At 38.4% G+C, this 26,821-nt stretch overlaps 1 long non-coding RNA gene across 2 annotated transcripts in view; it reads left to right on the top strand.

Moving 5' to 3' along the window:
- Positions 1-365: 365 nt before the first annotated feature.
- Positions 366-26,821, top strand: part of LOC143651714 (uncharacterized) — an 87,193-nt gene continuing 60,737 nt past the window's right edge. For both annotated transcript variants that reach the window (XR_013160168.1, XR_013160167.1), the window contains exon 1: positions 366-521. This is a non-coding gene — a long non-coding RNA (uncharacterized LOC143651714). The remainder of the gene's footprint in view (positions 522-26,821) is intronic.

Here is a 26,821-nt window from a genome sequence, read left to right as displayed (position 1 = left end):
GCGGGCCTTAATCCAGACTGAAATTCTTCAGAACAAGGAGAAATCCCAACACAGGGAGAAAGCCGCAGGAAGGAGCCAGAAGCCGGAAGTCATCTGGAACCCGGAAGGGAAAAGGGAGGGCTCGGCCCTGCGACGCACCGGAAGTCAGCTGGAACCCAGAAGAGAAAGGGGAGGGCTCCGCACGATGACACACCGGAAGTCAAATGGAGCCCCGAAGAGACAGCAACGCACTGGAAGTCAATCGGAACCCCGAAGAGAAAGGAGAAGGCTCCGCCCTGCGACGCACCGGAAGTCAACCAGAACCCGGAAGAGAAAGGCAAGGACTCTGCCCTGCGACGCACCGGAAGTCAGCTGGGACCCGGAAGAGAAAGAAGAGGGCTGGGCGTTGGGGTGCGAAGGAGGTACATGAGCCTCGGAACCCCAAGAATCGCCAGTAGCCCACGCCTGAATGTTGCAGAGTTTGGGGAGACAGCGTCTCCTTGATGACGGCTTGACTTGGGGCATCTTCTGGCCTCAAAACTGTGAGCCAAAAAATATTTATTGTTTTAGTGTGGTTTTTGTTATAGTAATCTGAAAAATTAAGGTAGCCATTTTTGTTACATGAAAGGACTTAGAAATTTTCTCTTTATTTTCAGAATTCTTGAACAAATTCTGAAGCACTGGTGCAGTTTGGTTATTATTTAATAAACGTTCCATGTGAAACCATTGACGTTTAGTGCTTTTTTGTGCCGTAATGCTTTGTTTGCTTTCTTTCTTCTGTAGGAACTTGTCTATTTAAGTTTTTACCACTGATGAAATAATTGGCTAGCTGAAATTCCTAGGAAATGCTCTATTTCAGTTGTGCAAAATAAACCTTTATGATTTTTTTAAAATTTCGTGTTTCAATGATGATTTTCCCTTGTCTTTTTTTACTTTGAATATTTCTGCTTGCTTCCTTTTTTCTCCCTTAGATTAGTGTTTAGTGTATTTTGTTTTTTAAACCAAAAATTTGATTAATTCAATATACTGGTTTTTTAATTGAATTTTGTTTCTATCTTATTATCTCCTTCTTTATGGGTTGTTTTAGTTTACTTCATTGCTCTCTTTCTACCTTTTTAAGTTTTATTCTCTCCTCTTATTGATACAAGTGTCTAATCTGAATTTTCCTCCGTTCGCTATTTTAGATATACTCCACAGATTTCGATATATGGTGTTTTCATTATCATTGCTCTAAAAAGAATTTTTGTAATTTTGGGTTCTGGTTATTCTTTGCTCCAAGTTGTTTAATAGGTTTTCTTTGCTTTCTTTATTTTAATTTCCAAGTGAAAGGGACTTTTTGTTTTTCTTTTTTAAAGTTTAATTTTATTGTATTGTGATCAGAGGATGGTGTTTGTAATAGTTCTACATTATGGTCTAATTGATGTTTTCTTTTTGAGCTAACAAATGATCAGGTTTTGTGACTATGTGCACTTTAAGAGAAAGTGTATTCTCTATTACCAGGCCATAAAATTTGATATATATATATGATTTAATATCTATGTATGACATATATATGATTAATCTTATTGATAATGTTGTTTAGGTCTTTATAGCTTTTGTTCACTTGATTTGTCTTGTTCTGACAACAGTGTGTTAAATTCTCTAATTTTTGCTGTTTCTGTATCCCCTTTATTCTCTTGTAGTTTATATTTTATAAAGGTCATTTCTCTTTTATTTCATATACAGATATACCTAACAATTATATGTACATATTTAAAAAATTGTAGTAGTTGCAGCTTTACAGAAAAATCATGAAGAAAATACAGGGTTCTTATATATACCCGTCACACACATAGTTTTCTCTATTACAATTTTGCATTACCATGGTTATTTGATTATAGTTGATAAAACAATATTATTGTAATTATGCTATTAACTATAGTCTTTTATTTATTGTGAATAATGGCCTTTGCATTAAAGTCTTTTTTTTGGTCACAAGTAGTGAGTTTTGGCTTGAATATTACTTTGATATCAGTGTCACTATCTCTGCTTTCCTCTTGCCTGCAGGACTTTTGCCTTTGCCTTTATTTGTTTTAAAACTTATTTAATTTTAATTGTGGCATAATATGCATACCATAGAACTCATCTTAACAATGTTAGGTGGACAATTCTTTGACATTAAATACACTGAAATATGATGTACATTTCACCACTGTCCATATCCAGACTCTTTACCTCATCCTAAACCAAACTCAAACTTGTTTAGCAATTCACACTCAGTTACCCTCCTGCCAACCCTGGTAACTACTATTTTGCTTTCTGACTCTATGAATTTGCTTAGTTTGTGTATTTCAAATCAGAGCAATCATACAGTATTTGTCCTTTTGCATCTGGCTTATTTCGCTCAACATAATGTCTCCAAGTTTCATCTGTGTTGCAGCATGTACTAGCGCTCCACTTCTTTTTCATGACTGAATAATATTCCATTGGCTGGTATACCACATTTTGTTTAACCATTCATTTGCTGATTGACACTTGGGTTGCCAGTGTATATATATATATATATATATATATATATATATATATATGATTAATCTTATTGATAATGTTGTTTAGGTCTTTATAGCTTTTCTTTGGTTCACTTGATTTGTCTTGTTCTGACAACAGTGTGTTAAATTGTTTCTGTATCCCCTTTATTCTCTTGTAGTTTATATTTTATAAAGGTCATTTCTCTTTTGTTTCGTGTACAGATCTACCTAACAATTTTATGTACATATTTAAAAAATTGTAGTGGTTGTAGCTTTACAGAAAAACCTACCTTTGGCTATTGTGAATAGTGCTGCAATGAACACTGGTGTGGAAGTCTTTTGGCCATATACCTAGGAGTGGAATTGATGGGTCATATGGTAATTCCATATTTAGTTTTCTGAGGAATTGCTGAACTATTTTCCGCTGTGGCTACACCATTTTACATTCCCACCAGAAATGTACATAGGCTCCTATTTCTCTGCATCCTCACCAACACTTAAACACTTTGTTGTCTTTTAATAACAGCCATCCTATTTGGTGTGAAGGGGCATCTCATCGTAGTTTTAATGTGTATTTCCCTAACGACTAATGATGTTGAGCATCTTTTTATTTACTTATTGGCTATTGTAACGTCATCTTTAGAGAAATGTCTATTCAAATCCTTGGCCCATTTTTTAATTGGGTGATTTGTCTTTTTGTTGATGAGTTGCAAGAGTTCTTAGTTTGGTCTGGATATTAAATGCTTATCAAAAGTATGGTTTCCCAATATTTTCTCCCATTCTGTAGGTTTTTTCACTTTCTTGCTAATGTCCTTTTTTATGTGATTTTATTGAGATCTATTCACAGAACCATATAATCATCCAAAATATTTAATCAGTGGCTCACAGTATCAACATATATTTGTACATTCATCACCACTATCAATTTTAGAACATTTTCATTACTCCAAAAAAAAAAATTAAAAAGAACACCCCAAACATCCCATATCTTTTGTCCCCCTATTATTTATTTCTTTATTCATTCATTTCATTCATTCATTTATTAATTTTAAATTTATTTTGCTAATGTCGTTTGATGCATAAAACTTTTTAAGTTTGATGAAATCCCATTTATTTTTGTTTTGTTACTCATGCTCTTGGTGTAAAATCTAAACATCTGTCGCCCACTACAAAACCCTGAAGATATTTCCTTATGTTTTCCTCTTAAAGTTTTATAGTATTAACTCTTATATTTAGGCCTTTGATTCATTTTGAGTTAATTTTTGTATATGGTAAGAGATAGACGTCTGCATTCATTCTTTTGTGTGTGGATTTCCAGTTGTCGCAGTATGATTTGCTAGGAACCACTATTCCTCCGTTGAATGGGTTTGGCACCCTTGTTGAAGACCACCTCGTCATGGATGTGTAGGGCTTGGCTCTGTATTCTCAATTCTGTTTCGTTGGTCTATATGCCTATCCTTCCTCCAGTACCACACTGTTTTAATTATTGTGGCTTTGTAGTATGTTATTTTTGGACTTTCTGAATTACTGTGCTTTGGGTGTGTCTCTGTACAGCAGAAAATTTACCTTTTGAGATAAAGTATCATTTTCCTTTAATAAGTATATAAGGCCATCCAGGTTTTTCTTTTTAAATTAAGTTTTATGTTGAGATAGTTCTAGATTTACAGAAAATTTGCAGGTATAAGCTTACCTCTTCCATTGGCCTGGTGCATTTGTACAATTAATGATGCACTGTTACAACCTAAGGTCTGTACTTCATTCACGTTTCCTTAATTTTTAACTAATGTCTTTTCTCTGTTTCAGGATGCCATCCAGAATGTTATTGCGTATTTGACAGTCATGCCTCCTTACGTTCCTCTTGGCTGTGACCGTTTCTCAAATTTTCCTTGTTTTTGATGACTTTGACTCTTGTTCTTTTGTACTTTGACTTTTTATGAGGAAGACATATCAGGTATTTCTTAGGATGTCTGTAATGGGGTTTGTCTTATGTTTTTCTTATGATTAGATGGGGTTGTGGGTTTTGGGGAGAAAGATTACAGAAGTAAAGTGCCATTCTCATCACATTCATATCAAGATTACATACTATTAATATGTGTGATATGTACTTATCACTGTTGATGTTAACCTCGATTAACTGAGGTTGAGATTCTCAGGTTTTTGCACTGTGAACTTTCTCTTTTCCTCTACCTTTTCTGTGCTTTTTAGAAGGAAGTTCCTATGTGCAGATCACATGTAAGGAGTGAGGAGTTAAGCAGTGTATCTGTATAGCTTATGTGGAATTCTGCATAGGAAATTTGTCTCTTCCTTCCTCACCCCCCTCCCTCTCTCCCTCCCTTCCTTTCTTCCTTCTTTATTGAATATTTCTTTATATTGATATGGACTTACAGATTTTCATTTTTATTTTGGGGCTATAGGTTAATTTTACTCCATTTACTTTGTTGATCAAATTTTTCTAGGTTTGGGATTTTTCAGTTGGCTCCTCTGTCCCTTTGACAACCCATCATTATTGTGCTTTTTTATTTCTGTGTGTGTGTGTGTGTGTGTGTGTGTGTGTGTGTGTACATCCTTACTTTCTGGCACTACAAAATGCTCCATGCTCATCATGTATGCTTCTTTCCCAAGTCCTGTAATCTACCATTTCTCCAAGGAGCCTTGTTTCCTTTTATTAGTGAATGATATTAGAACTGAGATTTGTTGCTTCTAGGCCCTTTTAGCTAATAAAGCAAGGAAATATGTGTATATCCTAACTATGAATATTCATATATATGCAAATATTTTTAGGTTTAATAATTTGTTTCTATATTAAGCAGAACATGATTTCATACTGGTATCTCCGACTTTAATCCATCAGCACATGGATCATTCTAACCTGCTTCCAGAGGTTTCTGTAATCATCCACTCCAACAGTGAGAAAGCTAGCTTCCAGCCTCTTCCACCCGTTTATTTAATTTTTCAGTTCCAGTATGCATGAAGAATAGCTTCCAAATTATTGACCCATATCCTCATGGGAAATAAATGTGTTAACTAGAGTGAGGTGTTTGTGTATAGTTCATTTTGATTTTGGTCTCACAGACTGCATTCTTCCAAAGTTATTCAACCCAACATCTATTTCCCTCACTCCCTTCAGTGAGGTTGTTTGATACAGTTTTAATACAGTTAAATAATTTTACTGCATTCTGCAGTCCATCCTAAGTTAATTTCCTAAATGACTTTTTTTTTTAATATTCAGCATGCATCAAGTTTCACTCTTTGTGCTATAAAGTTATATGGGCTTTGAAAAATTTTTAGTTTCACTTCTAAAAATGTATCCACCATTACACTATCATATATAATAGTTTCACCCTTAAAATCCTCAGTGCTTCATCCAGCCAGTTCCCACCAGAACAGTCTGGCAGTCACTGATCAGGTCACCATCTGTATTGCTTTGGCTTTTTCGTTATGTCGTATGATTAGAATATTGCCTTTTGAGACTGGTTTCTTTTACTTAAAACCCTGCACTAAAGGTTCATGCATGTCTTTGTGTGATTTGGTAGCTCATTGCATTTAGTTGGTTGGAAGTATTCCATTGTGTGTGTATACCCATTTGTTTAACTATTCACCTATTGAAGGGCAACATGGTTGCTTGTAGCTTTTCGTGATTGTGGATTGTTTTAGTTTGTAAGTGCTGGAGTGCAATATACCAGAAACGGAATGGCTTTTAAAAGGTGAATGTATGAAGTTGCAAGTTTACAGTTCTAAGGCTGTGAAAATGCCCAGAATAAAGCATCAAGGGAAAGATACCTGAACTCCAGAGAAGGGCTGATGAAGTTCCGTGTTTCTCAGCTGGGAGGGCGTGTGGTGACTTGTGCTAGCTTTCTCTCCTCATTTCACGAGGCTTCCCTGGGGGCATTTTCCTTCTGCTCCAAAGGTCTCTGGCTGCATGGGTTCTGTCGGCTCTGAAGCTTTTTCCAAAGTAGTTCCTCTTAAAGGGCTCCGGTAAGCAGCCCCACCTTGAATGGGTGGAAACACAGCTCCGTGGAAACCATCTAATCAAAAATTACCACCCACAATTAGGTTGGTCACATCTCCGTGGAAACAATAAAAAAGATTCTACCCAGAAATACTGGATGAAGATTAGACACGGCTTTTCTGTGGTACATAATAGCTTCAAACCAGCACATGAATAAAGCTGCTATAAACATTCTTTTATAAGTTTTTGTGTGGATGTATGTTTTCAAATAAATTGGGTAATATGTGGGAGTGTGTTTGCTGGATGTTGTGGTAAGACTGTGTTGAGCTTTGTAAGGAACTGCCAACGTGTTCCAAAGTGGCTGTGGCATTTTGCATTTCCATCAGCAACTGAGAGTTTCTGTTGCCCCGCATCCTGCTGCAGTTGGTATTTCATTATCTTGTTGTTGTTTTAGCTGTTTCAGGAGGTGTGTAGTGGTATCGTATTCTTATTTTAATTTTCATTTCCCCAGTGACATGATTTTAAGCATCCTCCCATATGCTTCTTTGCGGTCTATGATGGTTAGGTCCAGGTGTCTACTCAACCAGCTAACGGTGCCCAGTTGTCAGGTCAGGCAAGCACTGGCCTAGCTGTTGCTGCAGAGGTATTTTGTGTCTGGTTGGTAAACCAGAAAGCTGGTGTATTAAATCATCAGTCAGTTGCTTGCATCTGTGGCTGGTTACATTTACAGTCAACTAAGGATGTGTCTTCCATGATGAGAGAATCCAATCTGTTGGATTTAATCCGATCAGTTCAAGACTTTTAAGGGAGAAGAGGGAATTTTCATCTCTTCTTCAGCCAGCCACACTCTCCTGCGGGGTTCGTCAAGGACCTTCATCAGAGTTGCCAGCGTCATGGCCTGCCCTGTGGATTTTGGACTCTTTCATTCCTACTGCTGTGTTGAGACACGTTTACAAATCTCATATTTATAGTTACCTCCTGTTGGTTCTGTTTCTCTAAAGAACCTTGGCTAATACATATTCTTTATATATTCTTTGGTGAGATATCCAATTGTTTTGCTCACTTTTTGATTGGGTCTGTTTGAGTTATTACTGAATTTTAAGAAACCCATTCATTTTGATTGCAATGAAATCTCAACTCATCATATTATGTCCTGATAATTTAGTAAACCTATGATAACTCATTTGCTGAGTTTTTGTATGTTATTTTTGGTGGCTCTTTTTAAAAATTCATTTAGTTATTCAGAAGATTCATATTTTTGTTCTAGTGGTATAAGGTTTGAAACTGTATGTACCTCAGAAAATCATGTTTTTAACACTCATCTCTTCCTGTAGGTTTGAACCTACTATTGACAGGAACAAGAGGATAAGGTAGGTCTTATCCTCTTAATGGATTGCTTTTTAAATGGGATGAATCCAGAGAGAGAGAAAGACATGGAAGCAAGAAGCTGAAAGCAGTGGAACCCAGAAGAGAAGGAAGAGACCAGAGACAGTGCCATGTGCCTTGCATGTGGCACAGGAGTCAAGGATCACTGGCAGCTGGTCTTCAGGAAGAAAGAGTCATCTGAAGGATGCCTGGATTTTGACATATTCATGGCTTCAAAACTTTAAGCTTGTAGGCTAATACATTTCCATAAAGTCAATATGTTTCATGATATCTACTTTAAGCAGCTTAGCAAGCTAAAACAAATGGTTACTGTTAAAATTCTATCTTTTAAAATATACTGACTTCTTTTTTCCAGTTTAACCCTTTACTATCTGATTTATCTATTTTTAATGGTGTCTTTTAACTTCCAATTATTTCTTATTGAAATGTCAGTAAGCTTCTGCTACTTCCCTCTTTCTTTCTCCATTCTCATCCCATTTTCTTGTTGTTATTTTTACTTTGTCCAATCATACAATACATAATATATATCATATAATGTATCATTCTTCTACCTGTGACTTCTTCTTTGTTGTAGTTGAAATCTACAATGAAATATTAAGTACCAACCTTGAATTGCTTGCTGTAGCTTCCTTGGATCATCCTTTATTTGGATAAAGTTCATCTTGGATCCCTTAAGAATCATGAATACAGGTTTTCCTGAATGCATGCATATTTAAAACAGTTTTTCTATATACCCACAATAATTTCTTATTGATATATAATTCACATACCATAAAATTCACTATATTATATTGTAAAATTCAGTGTTTTTTGTATATTCAGAAAGTTTCACAGCCCATCACTACTATCTAATTTCATGATATTTTCATCACCACCCCCCAGAAAACCCATAGTCATAAGTAGTCACTCCCCATTTTATTCTTGATTGATTACATTCATCCATTTTTAAGCTTATGCCTGTCTTAATTGCTGTAGCTTTGCATTGTTTTGAATTGGAAGTGTGTATCTTTTAATTTTGTTCTTTTTCAAGTTTACTTAAGCTGTTCTGGATCCCTTGAATTTTCATATGAATTTAGGATCAGCTTGTCAATTTATGCAAAGAAGATACCTGGGATTTTGATTAAAATTGCATTGAGTCTGTAGATTAATTTGGGAGAATATTGCGCCATCTTAATAATATTAGGTCTTTCAATTCATGAACACAGCACGTCTTTCCATTTATTTAGGTTTTCATTAAGTTCTATCAGTTATATCTTGTACTTTCAGTGTATAAATCTTATGCTTTTTGATGTTCAAGTCACTACTAATTGATGTTAAAGTCATTACTAATTATTTTATTATTTTTGATGTAAATTGTAAATGGAATTGTTTTCTTACTTTCAATGAGTGTTTATTACTAGTGCACAAAAATACAGTAGATTTTTTTGGTATGTTCTTGTATCTTGCAGTCTTTCTAAACTCATTTATTCCAGTTGTTTCTCTTTGTGTGTGTGTATGAGTGAATTACTTAGGGTTTTCCATATACAAAATCATGTCACATATAATCTTTGTATAAAAATAGCTTTATGTTTTCTTTTCCTATATGAATGCCTTTATTTCTTTTTCTTGCCTAATTTCCCTGGCTAAACCTCTAGTACAGTGTTGGGTAGAAATGGCAATGGCAGACACCCTTGTCTTCTTTGGAGTCTTTCACCAATAAGTAAGATGTTAGCAGTGGCTTTTTTTGTGGATGTTCTTTATCACTCAATGGAAGTTCCTTTTTATTCCTAGTTTATTGAGTGTTTTGTTTTTTGTTGTTTATGTTTGGCTTCATTGATTTTCTCTAGCATTTTTCTATTCTCTATTTTATATATTACCTCTCTAGGGCTTATAAAAGTTTCTTCTTTCTGCTTGCTTTGTGTTTTGTTTGCTATTGTTTTTCTGCTTTTTAAATCTGGACAGTTAGATTATTGAAAGAATCTTTCTGATTATATTTATAGGCATTTACCATTACGAGTTTCCCTCTAAGTACTGCTTTATCTACTTTCCATCAGTTTTTGTACATTGTGTTTTACTTTCAATCATCTTAAATGATTTCTTCCTATACCCATTGGTTATTTATGAGTGTTGTTTAATTTCCTCATATTTGTGAATATTTTTAATGAATTCATAGCAAACAGACAATAGCTTGGGAAGCTATTAGGAAAAACTTGGAGGACAGATTGAGTAATGTTTCACTGTGGTTCCAAACCAGGGGAGTGGTACTGGATGTTCTATATGTTAAAAGGTGTCATCTGATACTATGTGAAAAATAACATATGTACAAAACAATAAATTTCAAAGCACAGCAAAACAATTAGTTGTAGAACAGATTTCAGAGTTTGGTATGGGTTACAATCCCTCAATTTCAGATTTTTACTTCTAGCTGCTCTAAGATATTGGAGACTAAAAGAATTATCAATTTAATGATTCAGCATTCATATTCATTTGTTAAAATTTATCTTCTCTATATAACTCCACCATCACCTTTGATCTTTCTCCCAGTCTTTAGGGGTGTTTGAGCTGTGCCCATTCTAACCTTTGCACATTGGAAGGGGCTGTCAAAATATGGGGTAGGGTCATGGAACTAGTTGCTAGTCTGGAGAGGCTAGCCACTCTAGGTTTCAGGACTTATCTGGTCTGGGATCCATCTGGAGGTTGTAGGTTTCTAGAAAGTTACCCTAGTGCATGGAACCTTTGTAGAATGTTACGTAACACCTTAGGTTAGTTCTCTAGGATTGGCTGGAATGGTTTTGGTTGGAGTTTGGCAAATTATGATAGGTAGTAATAGTTGGACAACTGAAGCTTGTGTAAGAGTGATCTCCAGATTAGCTTTTTGACTCTATTTGAACTCTCTCAGCCATTGATACCTTATTCGTTATACTTCTTCCCCCCTTTGGGTCAGGATGGTATTGTTGATCCCACGGTGCCAGGGCCAGACTCATCCCTGGGAGTCATCTCCCATGCTGCCAGGGAGATTTTCATCCCTGGATGTCATGTCCCTCAGAGTGGGGAGGGCAATGATTTCGCTTGCAGAGTTGAGCTTAGAGAGAGTGAGGCTACATCCGAGCAACAAAAGAGGTCCTCCAGAAGTAACTCTTAGGCATGCCTATAAGGTAGTCTAAGCTTTTCTGTTACCTACATAAGCTTCACAAGAGTAAGCCTCAGGATCAAGGGCATGGCCTATTGATTTGGGTGTCCCTAAAGTTTGACACAGTATCCTGGGATTCCCTGATGGTAAGTTTAATAGTTCCATATTCTGTCTCCCATCCCTCAAGGGACTTTGCCAATACTTTTTTTTATTATTATCTATTTAATATACTCTGTCTCCCTCAGTTTTAAAGGACAATTTGACTTGTACAGAACTTTTGGCTGAAAGTCTTTCTCTTTTGGGATCTTAAATATAGCATACCTCTGCCTTGTTGTCTCTGTGGTGCCAGTTAAGGATTCTGAACTCAGTTCTTAGGTGGTTTCCCTTGCATATGGTAGATTACTTTTCTCTTGCTGCTTTCAGGATTTTCTGTTTCTCTTTAACATTTGACAGGCTGATTAGTGTGTGTTTTGGGGAAGGCCTATTTGGAGTTCGTTGGACTTCTTTGATTTGGGTATTTATGTCCTTTATAAGGGGTGGGAAGTTTTCCCCCATTAGATCCTCAACTACTCTTCCTAGCCCTTTACTCCTCACTTCTCCTTCTGGGACACCAATGATTCTCATACTTGTGTGCTTTGTTTTGTATGTCATTTCCCTGAGATCCAATTAAAATTTTTCCATCTTTTTTGACATTTGCTGTTTTGAGTGTTCGAAATCAATTTACCCTGTCTTTCTGATCACTTATTCTTTCTTCTGCCTCTTCAAGTCTGCTGTTGTGTGTCTCTAGTATATTTTTCATTTGGACTACAGCATCTTTGATCTGTGTGATATTTTCTGTTTATTGTTCTTAATTCCTCTTTATGCTCTTCTAATGTCTTCTTGATCTCCTTTATGTCATTAGCCGTTCCATTTATTTTATTTAGCAGAGTTATATGAATATCTTTTATTAGTTGTTCCAAAGTCTGTGTCTCTTCCAGTGTTTTAATTTGGTCATTAGGCCAGATTATATCTGTCTACATCTTGATGTGCTTAATGATCTTCTATTTTCTTCGAGGCATGTAAATACCCTGTTAGTGTTACTTTGGAAGTTGATTTCCTTCAGTGGTCTAAAGATTGTATTTGCTGGATGGATGTGGGGTGGGATGTGGGGTGTAGTGCAGGGCCCAGCAGTGCAGTGATGGAGGATGTGGGGCAGGATGTGGGGTGTAGTGCAGGGCCCAGCAGTGCAGTGATGATGGATGTGGGGTGGGATGTGGGGTGTAGTGCAGGGCCCAGCAGTGCAGTGATGATGGATGTGGGGCGGGATGTGGGGTGTAGTGCAGGGCCCAGCAGTGCAGTGATGGGTTGTGGTGCAGGTAAAGGTGCAGATTGGGGATGCTATGCTGGTGCCTATGAGCTTTGGGTGTGCGGTTGTGGAGGTGCAGTGTGGAGGCCGTGGGGATGGGAGGCAGCTCAGGCAGGGCTTGGAGTGCGGGAGCAGGGTGCAGCATGGGGGACACAGAGGTAGGGCACAGTGGGAGGCAGATGGAGGGGTGTTTGGATGTATGGGGGCTGGTGTGCAGGTAGGATGTGGGTGAGCATGTGAAGCTTGGAGTTTGTGGGTATCAGGTTGTAAGGTAGGTGGCAATGAGGTCAGGGCACAGGAAAGGTAGGGCGTGGATATGTCCTTGCACAGGGGAGGACTTCAGGGGACCCAGGGTGTAGATTTGGGAGTGTGCTTATATGCGCAGATCAGCCTTTGCCCAGAGTGGAAAGGGTGTTACTGGGGTACCAGCATGTGTAGCTCTGGGAGGGCTGTAAACTGATGTATACATGTGCAGAGCTCAGGGGGGTGGGGTGTGGTTGTGGGACTATAGAAGCTGGGGGTGGGTGTAGCATGGGTGTGAAGGTGAGCGCCTACAGCCCTGATGCACAGGCGACCACCTGCAGGGGGCAGGGAATGGGAGGTGGGTGTTGTGGGACCGGGTGTGGGTGAGTGGGTCTCGGGAGGGGCGGGGGAATATTGTGCACTTGTGCAGATGCGGGCTGTGCTGGGGCAGGTGGGAATGCTCTTGCTTGCAGTGTAGGGGTGGGGTGGGGACACGGGATCAGGGTGGGGTCACTTGGAGCATGGTGGGGGGGTGACGTGGTTCAGGGGCATGGAGTGTGGGTTGAGTCGCGGGGCAGGAGCCGTGAGCATGACGGTCGCACATCCAAGAAATGGGGCTCGGCTGACTTCTTAGACCCCGCCTCCCTGTTCCCGATCCTTGCATTCCTGAGGGCTCCGGGCTTCTGTTAGAAAGGGATGTGTTAGCCTGTTTGCACTGGCTGGAGGGTCTCAGTTCTTCAGCTTTTTGCAACTAGGGCCTCCCTGTGTGGTGTAAAGACCCTCCCATGTCACTTGCACCCTGGAATCCCTGACTCAGTCACCTTCCTGAGCCTTCTTTCCTTGGAGCAGGGGTGAACTCGACTTATTCTGTTCTGCCATCTTCCTGGAAACCAGCGGCGATTTTCCCTTTAATAAGTGTATAAGGCCATTCAGGTTTTTCTTTTTAAATAAAGTTTTTATTTTAAAATAGTTCTAGATTTACAGAAACATTTCAGAGATAGTACAGAGAATAAAATGGGCATGTCTTGAGCTTCATCATAGCCTACCTTGCTCTAACATAGCAAATGTCGTGTTGTAGAGGTAAGAACGAAATCCTTCTCAAGTCTATTCAGTGAAACTTCTCGCTTGTTTCTTGATAATCCAAGATCTTCCCTCCTCTCCTCTTTCCTTTCTTTATTGGACCTAGTGGCTGAGGGATTTAGGCTATGGAACAAACAGCAAAAAAGTAAAAAATGAAGTTACTCTCCAGTCTCTATCAAGTGAATTATTTTATGGTTCACCTTGGTTTCAGTCACCTGAATTGCATTCCTAGAATCATAAAAGAGAGTCCACCTAGAATTGTAAATGTATAAGGTGCAATTCTTTTGGAAACTGGTAACACAGACTACAGTGAATTTAAATTGGTTATCATGAGCCAACAACCTGTTTTCAATGAATTCATGGCAAACAGACAATAGCTTGGGAAGCTATTAGGAAAAACTTGGAGGACAGATTGAGTAATGTTTCACTGTGGTTCCAAACCAGGGGAGTGGTCCTGGATGTACTGTATGTTAAAAGGTGTCATCTGGTAGTAGGTCTAGTTACTTACTTATTACCAGGTTTCAGTTGATGGTTTTAGATCCCCCATTCTTCTCCTGGCGTCTCCCCATTGCAAGTTTACAGGAACTCTATGTTTATGAGACATGCAGAAATAACAAATATACCTGGCAATGATTTCGGATGTTGCTCATTAAAAGTCTACCTGTTAGTTGGCAGAGTTGTGAAGTTCTTGTGAAGTTGGATTGTTTTGACATCATTGCAGCTCAGGTTGTTAACATGGTTTCTAGACTTCACAACATGAAGTTGTAATAAAGAACTGCAGTCGGCTCCTGTTCTGTTATGCCTGCTGTTATCTTTTCACCCAAATATGAACTTATATGGTCTTACTGTTCTCTGTTAACAATGGCCATTCAATTTGAAGTTTTTATGGGAGTGTAAGGGCAAAATTTTCCCCAGTGAGAAAGCCTTTGTTATAAAATTATATCCATTTTTAAAAGCCAGAAGATATCTTGATGCATTTTGTTTTATGTCTGTTTTTATGAATATAATATTATTTGTTTTGTTATTTTAGTCTTTATCTTTCCTAGTATTTACCAGGTGCAAATAAACGCTATGTTAAATAAAAAGTAGATTTTAGTAGCAGTAATTACTGGAGAAAATGATTTTGTCATTGGTCTTCTGTTCTTAATGTGTGCGTGGGTGTGGGTGTGTGTGTGGGTATGGGTGGGTGGGTGGGGGGTGTTTAAGGAAAAAGGGAACTTGTGTCTGGCATGAGCTAAGATTTTGAACAAATTAATGAATAAATAAATAAGCTTCAATTTACGTACAGATCTGTGTTCTGCCCGCTAAGGATTTACACAGTGAACTCCAGTGGGCCACAGAAATAGGAGCACCAGGCTCATTAGAAAAGATCCATTTCAGCCCACAAGTCTTTCCATGACACAGCATGAAAGGTGAATTAGCTCTCAAGAAATCACACTAAGATAAAATTATTTTCCAATGCCTTTTTTAAAAAGGAAATGCTTATTTTAACCAGGCTTTAGCACTGGCATTTGGGAGAAAGGGCCTAGTGAATGGGGCAATGCCACCCACATGATCTAGTAAAATAAACTTGATTTCCTCCTTGCTTCCTTCCTCCATATAGGATTGAAAAGGAAAGATGGCTCCTTCTAGTAGAGACCAGTCTTAGCAGTCCCGGCTGTCCCCTCTTCTTCTGAAACTGTGCTTTCTGTCCTTTGTATCCTGAGGTTCACTGCAGAGATTGTTTAGGTTTAGAAATATCTCTTTCTAAAGAAAAAGGGCACTTGCTGTATATATATAACTTTCATATTCTTAAGAAATGACTTTTTTTTGAGCAAAGACTTCTATTAAAGATGAAAACATTAATGATAAAATAACTCACAAAATAGCCTCAGGCTGAGGATGCATTTTCCTGCTTTTCAAGCATTTTCTTTCTCTCATTACTACATCCTTATTGTCAAGCTTACAGCTTATGGATCCTAAGTGTCAGTGTCCCCTACTCTTGATAAGTCGCCTCTGTCTAGTGTATTTGGAAAAGGTGAGGAATTTGTCCCGCAAACCCTTGATCTCTTCTCCCCTAAGGTGCATGTTTCCTTTACTTTGCTCACTTGATTGCTCATTGTAGAATGGATCTCCTGAACCGTGGCTTTCCCTAGGCAAGTGGGGAAAGGGGCAGGCCTCACTTCCCTTCACATCCTTTTCCTTTTCCCTAAAAAGAGTTCACCTTGTATCAATAAATATGACTGTAATAAAAGATCAAGGAGAATCAGTGGGAATTACACAGTTTTGATAAATATGTATTTTCCCATAGTTCACACAAGATAGCACCCAAGAAGTCCTGTCACTGGGGTCCCCACCACATTGCGCCCCTGTAAACTTGCCTTCCTGTCTTCATGTCTTCCCTTCTCTTTAAGAGAAACTCCTCTTTTAAACCTCCATAGTACCCTCCCTCCCTCCCTACCTTTTTCCTTCCCTTCTTTCCTTTCCATTAGTCAAAATTTTTTTCAATGGCTGGAAATTCCACACTGCATTTTCTGTTCATGTTTCAAGAAGTCCCCTCCTTAATGCAGGGGTCAGTTCTGCCTGCAGCCATTTCCTTCTCAGCAGCGGTATAGTTCCCCCGGTCTGAGTTACAACATGCAGTCCAGAGTATATTTCTAGGGTTTTCTAAGGAGAGTGCCTGCATTGAGTTCATATCTCCTTAAATGAAATACTTATTTTAACTCTGGGTTTCCTAACAATAGAAGTATTAATTATCTATGATGTGGAACAAAATAGCCATAAACTTAGTGACTTAAAAACACACATTATTATTTCACAGTTTGTGTGGTCAGGAACCCGGGCCCAGCAGTGCTGTGCCCTCTGCTTCTGGGTCTCTCACAAGGCGGCAGTCGTGGTGTTGGCCAGAGCTGGGGTCTCATCTGAGGCCCCTCTGCGGAAGGAGCTGCTTCCAAGCTCATGTTAGCAGGATTCAGTTCCTTGCGATCTGTCAGACCGAGGGCATCAGTTTCTTGATGGCAGTTGTCCAGAGGTTTCCCTCCGTTCCTTGACATGAGGGTCTGTCCATATGGTTGCCTCGTCGGAGTCTGCAGGGGAGAACTTCAAAAAAAGAGTGCCTGCCAGCAAGGCAGCAGCTGCCGTAGTGTGATGTAACTGCAGAAGAAGTGACATCCCATTACCTACGTCATATTCTGTTGGTTAGAGGAGTCACAGTCCCGGGGAGAGATTGCAGAAGGCTGCAAATACCAGGAGATGGGGCTTTGGGGGGGGGCATCTTAGAGTCTGTCTGCCACGCCAGGGAGAGCGTTCATGTGATTAATCTGGACCTGTCCTGTTAAACCACTTCATTGTAAAAGAGAGAAGGTGATACAGAGAGAGGGAGAAACTTAAAAGATGGATGCAGAGCCTGGTAGTTGAAAATAAAGAGTTGGGGTACATATTTTGAAACTAGCCTAAAAGCAAGGATAAGTGAAGGGAAAAGGCAGGATGTCGTAAAAATCAAATGAACAATGGAATCCTAATAAATATTAGATTATTAGATATGTTCCTGTCTATGTTCCTATGGTCATTTTCTTAATTTGACTTTTATTTGTTTATTTTTAAAGCAATTTTAGTGAGATATATTCCTATACCAAACAATCCATCCAACATGTACATTCAGTGGCTTTCAGTATAGAGAGCTGTGCATTCATTACCACAATCAATTTTAGAACAATATTCTTACTAAAGTAAAATCCTCTAAACCCTATACCCTTGAGCAGTCACCTCTCAATCATTCTCTCCTTCCCCAGTCCTACATAGCCAGTAATCTAATTCTGTCCTTCTATGAATTCATCTATATTTACATTTTATATAAATGTAATCATACAATATATAGTACTTGGTGTCTGGTTTATTTCACTTAGCATAATGTTTTTAAAAAATATTATTGTCATTATAATTAGAGAGATTATAGATTTATAGAAAAGTCATAAAAATACAAATTTCCCATATTTCTCCCTATTGTTAACATTTAGTATTGATATGGTAACTTTGTTACAGTTGCTGAAAGAATATTAAAATATTAGTCAACAATAGTCCATAGTTTACATCAGGTGTATTTTCCTCATATACCACCTTATTATTAACACCTTGTGATGATGTCGCGTGTATTTGTTATAATTCATGAAATGGACCACAGTCAGTTGCCCCCAGAAGGGTTCACTGTGTTATACAGTCCCTTGTTTTATCTCCTAACTTTCCTGTTAGTAACATACATGATCCAAAATTTCCCCTTTCAGCCACATTCACCGACATAATTCAGGGCTGTTAATCACTCTCACAGTAATGTGCTCGTATCATCACCATCCATTTCCAAACATTTACACTCAACCTAAGTGAAAATTCTGGAAAAATTATCAGCTTCTTTTTCTCTACCCTCTGCTTATCCCCTGATAACCTATATTTTAGATTCTGACTCTATGAGTTTGCAGATTATAATTAGTTCATTTTAGTGAGAACATACGATATTAGTTCTTTTGTGTCTGGCTGATTTCACTCAACATAATGTCCTCAAGTTTCATCCATGTTGTGACATGCATTAGGACTTCATTCCTTTTTATGGCTGAATAATATTCCATTGTGTGTGTGTGTGTGTGTGTGTGTGTGTGTGTGTGTGTGTGTGTATACATACATACATATATATTGGAATTTACATTCCACATTTTTTTATACATTTATTAGTTGATGGACACTTGAGTTGCTTCTATCTTTTGGCAGTTGTGACTAACGTTGTAAAGAAAGGTGTGCAATTATCTGTTTGAATCCTTGTTTGACTTGAATAGGGTATATACCTAGTAGCAGGATTCCTGGATCATATGGTAATTCTAGACATAGCTGCCTGATTTTTTTCCCTTTGATTTGTTAATATGCTGTGTTACATTAGTTGATTTTCTTGTGTTGAACCACCCTTGCATGCCTGGATAAAACCCACTTAATCATGGTGCATAATTCTTCTGATGTATTGTTAGATTCAATTTGCAAGTGTTTTATTGAGGATTTTTGCATCTATATTAGTTAGAAAAATTCTCTTCTTGAAATATCTGTTTCTGGCTTTGGTATTAAGGTAATGTTAACTTCATAGAATGAATTAGGCAGTGATCCCTCCTCTTCAGATTTTTTGAAGCATCTGAATAGTATTAATTCTTCTTGGAATGGTTGGTGGAATTCACCTGTGAAGCCATCTGGTCCCTGACTTATTTTTGTTGTTGTTGAGAGGTTTTTGATGACTGATTCAATCTCCCTAATTGTAATTGGTCTGTTGAGGTCTTCTGTTTCTTCTAGAGTCAGTGTAGATTGTTTGTGTGCTCTGGGAATTTTTTCATTTTGTCTAGGTTTTCTGACTTGTTGGTGTGCAGTTGTTCATTGTATCGTCTTATGATCCTTTTTATTTCTCTGGGGTCAGTTTTAATGTCTCGCCTCTCATTTCTGGTTTTATTTATTTGACTCTTCTATTTTTTTTTCTTTGTCAGTTTAGTTAAGGGTTTGTCAATTTTATTGATCTTCTCAAAGAACCAACTTTTGGTTTTGTTGATTTTGTCTATCTTTCAAAAAAAATTCTCCATTTCATTTATTTCTGCTCTAATTTTCATTGTTTCTTTCTTTCTGCCTGCTCCAGGATTAGTTTGCTGTTCTTTTTCTAGTTCTTCCAGGTGTACAGTTAGGTCTTCGATTTTAACTGTCCTCTTTTTTAATGTAGGTTTTAGGGCTATAAATTTTCTTCCTATCACTATCTTCTTTATATCCCATAAGTTTTAATATATTGTGTTCTCATTTTCTTTCATCTCGAAATATTTACTGATTTCCTTTGCCGTTTCTTTTTTGACCTACTTGATTGTTTTAATGTGCTACTTAACTTCCATGTATTTGTGGATTTTCCAGTTCTCTGCCTGTTACTGATTTCCAGCTTCATTCCACTATGGTCAGAGGAGAAAATGCTTTGCATAACTTCAGTCTTTTAGAATGTATTGAGATTTGTTGTGTGGCCCAGCATGGGGTGTACTCAGGATAAGGGTCCATGTGCGCTGAGAAGGACGTATGCCCTGCTGCTTTGTGGTGTAACAGTCTGTGTATTTCTGTTAGGTCCGGGTCACTTATCATAGTATTCAGTTATCCATTTCCTTCCTGATCCACTGTCCAGGTTTTCTGCCTGTTGATGAGAATGTGGTCCAGGTCACTTATCGTAGTATTCAGTTATCCGTTTCCCTACTGATCCTCTGTCTAGGTTTTCTGCCTGCTGATGAGAGTGTGGTATTGAAATCTCTGAATATTATTGTGGAGGGTTCTTTTTCCTCCCTATTTGTATGAAATATCTTTCTCCATTCTTTCACTGTCAACCTGTTTTTTCTTTGCAGCCAAGATGATTCTCTTGTAAACAAAAAATAGTTGGATGATGCTTTTTAAATCTATTCTGTCAATCTGTGTTTTTTGATTGGGGAGTTTAATCTTTTAACATTTAGTGTTATTACTGTAAAGGCAGCCCTTGCTTAAGGCATTTTGTCTTTTATCATGTCATCTCTCTCTTTTTTTTAAATTTCTCTTCCTTTAATACAACCTCCTTTTCTGTGCAGTTGATCTTTTTTTAATTAAAAAAATTTTTTTTGTAGTTGATCTTTTGTGGTATATCTAACTGATCCCTTTCTCATTTTTGTTTGTGAATATTTTAAAAATAATTTCTTTGGTGTTACCCTGGGATTTGTGTTACACAACTGTTCTAGTTTGCTAGCCGCTGGAATGCAACACACCAGAGATGGATTGGCTTTTAATAAAAGGGGATTTATTTCATTAAAAACATGCAGTTCTTCAGAGGAAAGGCAGCTAACCTTCAACTGAGGTTCTTTCTTATGCAGGAAGGCACAGGGTGATCTCTGCTGGCCTTCTCTCCAGGTCTCTGGGTTCCAACAACTTTCCCCGGGGTGATTCCTTTCTCCATCTCCAAAGGCCTGGGCTGAGCTGCGAGTGCTGAGATGAGGTATGCTGAGCTGCTTGGGCTGTGCTATGTTGCGCTCTCTCATTTAAGCACCAGCCAATCAAACCAAACATTATTCATTGCAGCAGGCATGCTTCCTAGCCGACTGCAGGTGTAATCAGCAACAGTTGAGGTTCACGTACCATTGGCTCATGGCCACAGTAATAGAACTAGGTCCCTTCACCTGGCCAAGTTGACACCTAAACCTAACTACCACAACAACTTACATACATAAGCTACTAATTTGAGATGATAACAATTTAGGTTCAATAGCATACTTATTTTCTACTCCCATATCCCTCTGTTTCCCTTCGTGTTTTCGTGTTTATTTTTTCCCCACATTTCCTTTTTATATTTTGCTTGTCCATTGTTAGGAAACATGCCTTTTTCTTAAAAATTCCCTTTAGTAATTCTTACAGGACCAGACTTTTTTCTTGCTAACTTTCTCAGTTTCTGTTTATCTGTGAATATTTAAAGTCATTGTTGAAGGATAATTTTGTCAGATAAATAATTTTTGGCTGGCAGTTTTTCTCTTTCAGTGCCTTAAATGCATGATATCACTGCCTTCTTACCTCCTGGTTTCTGATGTGAAGTCAACAGTCTTATTAAGGATCCCATGTATATGAAGCTAAGTTGGTATCATTTCAAATTAGTAGCATGTAAGTTGTGTCACACAAATTCCAGGGTAACCACACACATGCAAAAAGCTTTTTTCTTGTTGATATCATAGTTCTTTCTTTATCTTTGGCATTTGACATTTTGATTAGGATATATCTCAGAGTAGAACTATTAGTATTTATTCTCTTTGGAGAACATTGCACTTCCTGGGCATGATATTTATGTTTTTCGTAAGAGTTGGGAAACTTTTGGACATTATTTCCTTTAATATTCGTTATGCCCCTTTTCTCTTCTCTTCTCCTTCTGGGATACCCGTGGCACATATGTTTGTGTGCTTCATGCTGTCAGTCAGATCCCTGAGACACTGCTCAATTTTTTCCATTTTTTTCTGTCTGTTCTGCTGTATGATTTCATTGTTCTGTCTTTGAGTTTGCTGATTGTTTCTTCTGCCTGTGCAAATCTGTTGTTAAATGCCTATCTACTATTCTGCTTTTCATCACTGTAATTTCTGTTACATTTATTTTATATGCTCAAATTCTTCTTTATGCTCACACATTGCTTTCTCAATGTTCTGTATTAGTCAGCGTTCTCTAGGGAAACAGAACCGACAGGAGATATCTGTAGATCGGAGATTTTATAAAAAATGTCTCACAGCTGTGGGGATGCACAAGTCCAAATTCCATAACGCAGGCTGTGAACTGACAGCTCTGATGAAGGTCTTTAATGGGTCCCCAGAATAGGTTGGCTGGATGAAGTGGAGAGAGAGAGAGATTCTCTCTTCTGACTGCTCCTTTAAAGCCTTCAGCTGATTAGATTAAATGTCACTAATTGCAGACGAAATTCTCCTTGGCTTACTGCAGTTGTGATCAGCCATGGGTACAATCAGCATGCTAATAATTTAATAAACCAGCCTTCTGATTTATTAACCAGTCATGGACTATCCCTGCAGTAATGGTTAGGGCACTGCTTTCTTGACCAGACAACTGGGCACCATCACCTGGCCAAGTTGACACATGAAACTAACTATAACATATCCTTTATCTTTATGCATATTTTCCTCATCTCCTTTAATTGACTTAGGAGATTTGTCCAAACCTCTTTGATTAGTTGTTCCAAATTCTGAGTCTCCTCTGAGGTTTTAATTTGTCCCCTAGACTGAGCCATTTCTTCCAATTTCTTAGTATGGCTTGTAAGTCTAGGCATCTAATTAATTATCTTGATGAGTTAACTCTAAAAGTCCATTTCTTTGTCTTGTATAAGGTTTTATTATTGATTGACTCTGTGTTAAGACTGTTCTTTGACTCTTGGTCTAATTTATTCTAGATGTTTATAATTTCTGTGCTTAACTGTTCAGATTTTCTCAGCTCTTCTTCATTTGATTCTTGTCCTTAGATATGTGGTACAATTTTTAAGACTGCAGTTTTTATGTAATTATTTCCCCTCTAGGAGAGCACTTCCTTTCCTCTGTTCCTTCTTCTGGAATCTTGATTTGTTCTGGTTGTTTGTGTGCAGAATTTTCTCCTACAATTTGTTTAAATTTAAATTTTGTTTAAATTCTCTCCCTGACTCAGGGCACTGCTTTCTTATTTTTTTTAGTTTTGGGATCTGAGTTATCTTACAGAAGTTCAGTTTAGTTCCTCCCACCTTTTTTTCTGTCAAGTCTTTTCTGTTTCCAGTTTCTTTCTCATTCCAGTTTCCCACCCAGTGGTGCCAGGTGGTTTCCACCCAGAAAGGTGCGTCACTTCAGAGGTCCTTTTCCCTTTAGGCGGTCCAGTGAGCTGAAGCTGGGTTGGGTGAGGACGCAACAGTTTTTGCACGCATTTCCATTGTGGCCTCTCTCTCCTTGCCCTGTCATGGCCCCTTGGTATGCAGCGCTCCTCGGCGGGTTGTGTTCTGCCCTGGGTCTCTGTGGACTTGAGTCCCTGTACCTGCAGTTTTGTGGAATTCTAAGTTGCCTCTGGGAGTCACTCTACAGTTTGTAAGGACAGCGGATAGACCCAGGTCCTGCTGCATCTGTGGGACTCCCAGGCTGTGGGAGACCAAGCGAGGGGGAAAGCAGTGTAAGGAGCCCCGTGGTCCAGGGCAGGATCTTCCTGATGCTTTCTTTGTGTCTTCAGTTTGGTGTCTGTGGAGCATCTCCCACCCTCAAGCGAGCTAAGCAAGTGGGATTGTCCTCTTGTTTGCTAAATTTCTGGTGAGGCTTTTTTTTTTAAGGGATGTCTTATGTTGCCACGTGATAACATCACCACAAAATTTCATTCTTTTGATGGCTGAATAATATTCCATTGTGTGTGTACTTTGTCGTGTCTGTCCAGTCATCTGTTGGCATGTACTTGGGTTTTCTGTCTTTCATCTGTTTTGAATAATGTTGCCCAAAATACCTGAGTCCTTGCTTTCAGTTCTTCGAGGCTTATACCTAAATATAGAATCCCTATGTTATATGGTAATTCTGTGTTTAACTTTTTGAGGAATAGCCCAATTGTTTTCCACATTGGCAGCATCATTTTGCGTTTTTATCAACCATATGCTATTAGGGTTTCAATTTGTCCACTTACTCACCATCTCATGTTATTTTCCCTTTTTTTTTTTAATAGTAGTTATCCTAGTGAGTGTGAAATGGTAGCCCATATGTATGGTTCTAATCAAGTTGATTGACTTCTCAATTTTTAGGGGTATTTTAGATTGTCTCCTTCTTCTTCTTTTTTTTTTGTATGCTGTGTGGCGAGGGTCACACTTCATTCTTTTTCCATGTGAGTATCTTGTTATTGCAGCACCATTTTGTTGAAGTTTTGTTTGTTTTTTTTTTCCTCCTTTGTTTGCTTATTTGTTTTTGGTAAGTGCATGGGCCGGAAATCGAACCTGGGTCACCCACATGGTAGTCCAGAATTCTACCACTGAGCTACCCTTGTACCCACTGTCCCCTTTCTCTCAATGTAGTATTATGATCTCACAATATAGCATACATGTTTCAGTATAGTGTGTTTTTTTGTTTAATTATTTATTATCTATCATCTCTCTAGAATGTAAATTCCACCAGGGAAAAGGATTTTACTTGTTCTGCATGGGTCTCTAGTGCCCATATTTAGAAGGTCCCCAGTAAGCATCGGGATATACACAATGAACAAATCCAGCATTTCGGCATGGCTGTGGTAGTGGACAGAACGGTCTGGTTCAGCTTCATTAGCCATGTTCTTTCCTTCTTTCTTTTTTTTTTTTTTTAAAGTTTTCAAAGCGCTGTTCAACAAGTACTTACAGGACAGATCCCAGAGTTTGTCATGGGCTACCATACGACCCTCTCAGATTTTTCCTTCTAGCTGCTCCAGAATATAGGAGGCTAGAAGGAATAAATACCTTTTTTTTTTTTTTATCATCACAATCGACTTTCTTTTCTTTTTTTTGTGAAAAACAGCATATATACAAAAAAGCAATAAATTCAGAGCACAGCACCATAACTAGTTGTAGAACATATTGCAGAGTTTGGCATGGGTTATAATTCCACAATTTTAGGTTTTAACTTCTAGCTGTTCTAAAATACTGGAGACTAAAAGAGATATCAATTTAATGATTCAGCATTCATATTCATTTGTTAAATCCTTTCTCTGTATAATTCCACCATCACCTTTGATCTTTCCATCCCTCTCTTTAGGGATGTTTGGGCTATGGCCATTCGGATGTTTTCATATTGGAATAGTCTGTCATTACCACGGGGTAGGGAGATGGAACTATCTGATGTTCTGGAGAGGCTGGGCCCTCTAGGTTTCAGGACTTCTCTGGTCCAGGGACCCATCTGGAGGTTGTAGGTTTCTGTTAAGTTTCTCTGGTGTATGGAACCTTTGTGGAATCTTATATATTGCCCCAGGTGTTATTGGCTGAAATGGTTCTGGTTGGGGTTTGGCAAGTTACGATAGGTAGAAATGTCTATCTTCAGTTTGCATAAGAGCGACCTCCAGAGTAGCGTCTCGATTCTATTTGAAATCTCTCTACCACTGATATTTTATTCCTATTCCCTGTTTTGGTCAGGATAGACCAAACAGTGCCACAGTGTTCCCACAGTGCCAGGGCTGGATTCAGCCCTGAGAGTCATCTCCCATACCACCAGGGAGACTTTCACCCCTGGATGTCATGTCCCACATAAGGAGGAGGGCAGTGATTTCACTTGTAGAGTTGGGCTTAGAGAGACTGAGGCTACAACAGAGGTCCTCCAGAAGTAACTCTAAGGCATGCCTATAGGTAGTCTAAGCTTCTCTGCTACCTACATAAGCTTCACAAGAGTAAGCCTTAAGATCAAGGGCTTGACCTATTGATTTGGGTGTCCCTAAAGTTTAACACAGTATCAGAGGATTCCTTGATGGTAAAATTTAATAGTTCCATATTTTTTCTACAACCCCTCAAGGGACTTAGCCATGTCCTTTCAAATCAAAGTTCGTTTCTTTAATTCACACTTTAATATCACATAAAATGCCATCTATTATTTTCCTTTTCTTTCCTCAAAATATTCTTTCTATTTTCACACTTCTCCCATCCAAATGATCTTTAGATGAACTTTTTCAGTTTACTGAAAAATAATGTGCAGGATTATAGTTATAAATTTAAGCAAGCTAAACAGTTACCTGTAGGCAGAGCTGGTGATTAATCTATTCCATATAGAGCTTGCACAATCAGATTTATACATAAAAATAATTATTCACTTCAACAGAACTCTTATGATGGATAATTACTGTAAAGCAGTTTTCCTTTCTTTGTAGTATTTAAAAAATTTTACTCTGAGTTATATTTTTAACACTCATTCTATATTGTGCTCTTCTATGTGCTTTATGTATATCCCTGTATTTAATCCTCATTGAAAGTGTTGGGTACTGTCATTATCTCCCAGGACACTGGGTGTGCTGGTTTGAAAGGATGTATGTAACCTAGAAAAGCCATGTTTTAATCCTAATCCCATTATGTAAAGGCAGCCATTTCTTCTAATCTCTATTCAATCCTTTATGTTTGAAACTTTAGTTAGATCACCCCCCTGGAGATGTGACTCAGTCAAGAGTGGTTGTTAAGCTGGATTGGGTGGAGACATGTGTCCATCCGTTTGGGTGGGTCTTGATTAGTTTACTGGAATCCTATAAAAGAGGAAACATTTTGGAGAAAGCTGGGAGATTCTGAGAGAGCAGAACAGCATAGCCACAAGATGCAGAGTCCACCAGCCAGTGGCCTTTGGAAGTGAAGGAGGAAAACGCCTGCTGGGGAGCTTCATGAAACAGGAAACCAGGAGAGAAAGCTAGCAGATGATGCTGTGTTCGCCATGTGCCCTTCCAGCTGAGAGAGAAACCCTGACTGTGTTCGTCATGCGCTTTCTCACTTGAGAGAGAAACCCGGAACTTCATTGGCCTTCTTGAACCAAAGTGTCTCTCCATGGATGCCTTTGATTAGACATTTCTACAGACTTGCTTTAATTGGGACATTATCTCGGCCTTACAACTGTAAACTAGCAATTTATTAAATTCCTCTTTTTAAAAGCCATTCCATTTCTGCTGTATTGCATTCTGGCAGCCAGCAAACTAGAACACGGGGGCTTAGCCATGTTAAGTGCAAAGCTCAGATTCTGAGTAGAGAAGCTAGTATTTAAAGC

This window comes from Tamandua tetradactyla, chromosome 12 (assembly GCF_023851605.1).
Source record: "Tamandua tetradactyla isolate mTamTet1 chromosome 12, mTamTet1.pri, whole genome shotgun sequence".
NCBI classification, from domain to species: domain Eukaryota; kingdom Metazoa; phylum Chordata; class Mammalia; order Pilosa; family Myrmecophagidae; genus Tamandua; species Tamandua tetradactyla.
This window is presented reverse-complemented; position numbering and strand designations above follow the sequence as displayed.